Source organism: Nicotiana attenuata, chromosome 2 (assembly GCF_001879085.1).
Source record: "Nicotiana attenuata strain UT chromosome 2, NIATTr2, whole genome shotgun sequence".
Taxonomy (NCBI): domain Eukaryota; kingdom Viridiplantae; phylum Streptophyta; class Magnoliopsida; order Solanales; family Solanaceae; genus Nicotiana; species Nicotiana attenuata.
The window spans coordinates 40,436,207-40,439,272 of record NC_031990.1 but is presented as its reverse complement, the minus strand read 5'-3'; positions in this window follow the sequence as shown (position 1 = coordinate 40,439,272).

Sequence of the window (3,066 nt, the reverse complement as noted above, 5' to 3'; positions counted from 1 at the left end):
CGTGCCCAATGTGGATGGGCTTCGGGAGTTGATATTAGAGGAGGCCCACAGCTCGCGGTATTCCATTCATCCGGGTGCCGCGAAGATGTATCAGGATTTGAGGCAGCACTACTGGTGGAGGAGAATGAAGAAAGATATAGTGAGTTATGTAGCTCGGTGTCTCAACTGTCAGCAGGTCAAATATGAGCATCAGAGACCCGGTGGTGTACTACAGCGGATAGATATTCCCGAGTGGAAGTGGGAGAGGATTACTATGGATTTTGTGAGTGGTCTCCCTCGTACCTCGAAGAAGTTTGATTCGATTTGGGTGATTGTGGATCGGCTGACCAAGTCCGCGCACTTCATTCCGGTGTGTACTACCTATTCTTCGGAGCGGTTGGCAGAGATTTTCATCCGGGAGATTGTTAGGTTGCATGGGGTCCCAGTTTCTATCATCTCAGATAGGGGTACTCAGTTTACTTCCCAGTTTTGGAGGACTTTTCAGCGAGAGTTGGGTACATAGGTAGAGTTGAGCACCGCATTTCATCCTCAGACGGACGGACAGTCCGAGCGTACCATTCAGATATTGGAGGACATGTTGCATGCCTGTGTTATTGATTTTGGAGGTTCTTGGGCTGAGTTTTTGCCACTTGCAGAGTTCACGTACAACAACAGCTATCAGTCCAGCATTCAGATGGCACCGTATGAGGCCTTATATGGGAGACGGTGTAGGTCTCCGGTTGGTTGGTTTGAGCCCGGCGAGGCTAGACTATTGGGGACAGAGTTGGTTCAGGATGCCTTAGAGAAGGTGAAAGTGATCCAGGAGAGACTTCGTACAGCTCAGTCGCGTCAGAAGAGTTATGCGGACCGGAAGGTTCGAGACGTATCCTACATGGTGGGCGAGAAGGTCTTGTTGAAGGTTTCGCCTATGAAGGGCGTTATGAGATTTGGAAAGAAAGGAAAGTTGAGTCCACGGTTCATTGGTCCTTTTGAGATACTTAGGAGAGTTGGGGAGGTGGCCTACATGCTTGCTTTGCCACCCAGCTTGTCGGGAGTTCACCCAGTATTTCACGTTTCTATGCTCCGGAAGTATGTTGGGGACCCGTCCCATGTGTTAGACTTCAGCACGGTTCAGTTGGATGATGACTTGACTTACGATGTAGATCCAGTGGCTATTTTGGGTCGTCAGGTTCGGAAATTGAGATCAAAGGATATAGCTTCGGTAAAGGTGCGGTGGAGAGGTCGGCCCGTTGAGGAAGCTACTTGGGAGACTGAACAGGAGATGCGGAGCAGATATCCTCACCTATTTGAGACCTCAGGTATGCTTCTCGACCAGCTCGAGGATGAGCGTTTGTTTAAGTTGGGGAGGATGTGACGACCCAACCCGTCGTCTCATGTATTACAACCCCGTTTCCCCCATTTATTGCTCTTTTATGTTTTATTATCAGCAACGGGTGAATTAGAGTCTAATTGAATTGGTTTGGATAGAAATGAGACACTTAGTCTCTTTAAGGAAGGTTTGGTTTGGAAAAGTCAACCGAACGTTGACTTATTAGTTAGAAGGCTCGGATGTGAATTCCGGTGATTTGGTTAGCTTCGGGAGGTGATTTGTGACTTAGGAGTGCGATCGGAAGTGATTTCGGAGGTCCGGAGTAGAATTAGGCTTGAATTGGCAAAGTTGGCATTTTGGCGAATTCCGGTGGATCGGTGAGAATTTGATACGAGGGTCGGAATGGAATTTCGAGAGTTGCAGTAGCTTCGTTAGGTGATTTTGGATATGTCTGCAAATTTTCAGGTCATTCGGACGTCGTTTGGTCGGGTTTTTTATCGAATGCAATTCGGAAGTTTTTAAGAAACTTAGGCTTGAATTCGATGTGATTTGATGGTTTTAGCGTTGTTTGATGTGGTTTGATGATGGGAACAAGTTCGTATGATGTTTTGGGATATATTGGTGCCTTTGGTTGAGGTCCCGGGGGCCTCGGGATGATTTCGGATGGCTAACGGAGGTTTTGAACTTTGAAAATGTTGAAGAAAATTGCCCAGTTGTTGCAGACCAAAATTTGTCTTCGCGTTCGCGTCTGTAGGCACGCGTTCGCGGAAGGTAAAATCTTAGACCATCGCGATCGCGTGGGAAGGCCTCGCGTTCGCGTAGAAGGGCCTGGGGGCCCAGCCTAGTTTGTTCATTGCGTTCGCATGCGGAGTATCGCGTTCGCGTAGGAGGGTAAGCTGGACTATCCGCATTTGTAGTATCGCGTTCGCGTAGGGTAATATTTTGGTCAACGGAATTTGTTCAATGCGAACGCGGGGGTGTTGACCGCATTCGCGAAGGGAAAAACCTGGGCGTCCAGAGGGGTTTTTATATTATTTTAACCGCGATCCCATTCATTATTTCATCCATTGTTAACCTTCTTAAGAGCTTTGGGCAAGAAATTTCGAGGGTTTTGACTGAGAATCGAGCGGAGGTAAGTTCCTTGGCTTAATTACTCGAGTTTATGGTAAATTTATCATAGAAATCAGTAGAAATCCATCAAAATGGGGTAAGTTAGGGCTTGAGAAATTAGGATGTAAAAATAGAATTTGGAGGGTCAAACGAACTCCGATTTTGGTAAATTTTATATGTACGGACTCGTGGCGAGACGAGGAATCCGGTGATGTAAATTTCGTAATTTTTCGAGAAGTGGGTCCGGGGCTCGGGTTTTGCCAACTTCGTGAATTTTGGTGTTTTTCGAGTCTTTTCGATTGGGTTATGTTTCTTTAGCCTATTGTAATGTATTCGTTGTGGTTTTAATCAGATTCGGCGTGCGAAGAGGTTGATTCGAGAGGCAAAGGCATAGCGAGCTAGACTTGTGGCCGGCTTGAGGTGAGTAATAGATGTAGATGATGACCTGAGGGTTTGAAACCCCGGTATATCACACTGTGACGCTATATTGAGGCGAGACACGTACTCTATGACGAGTGCGGGGTCGATAGTGACTGGGGATTTTGACCTAGTCTGTTCCGATTGATGTTCGTACTGTGTTCTTGACTAGAAATTTGTTTGGTAATCATTTCTACTTTGGGATTTTTATGTAAATGGTGTTTGGGGGC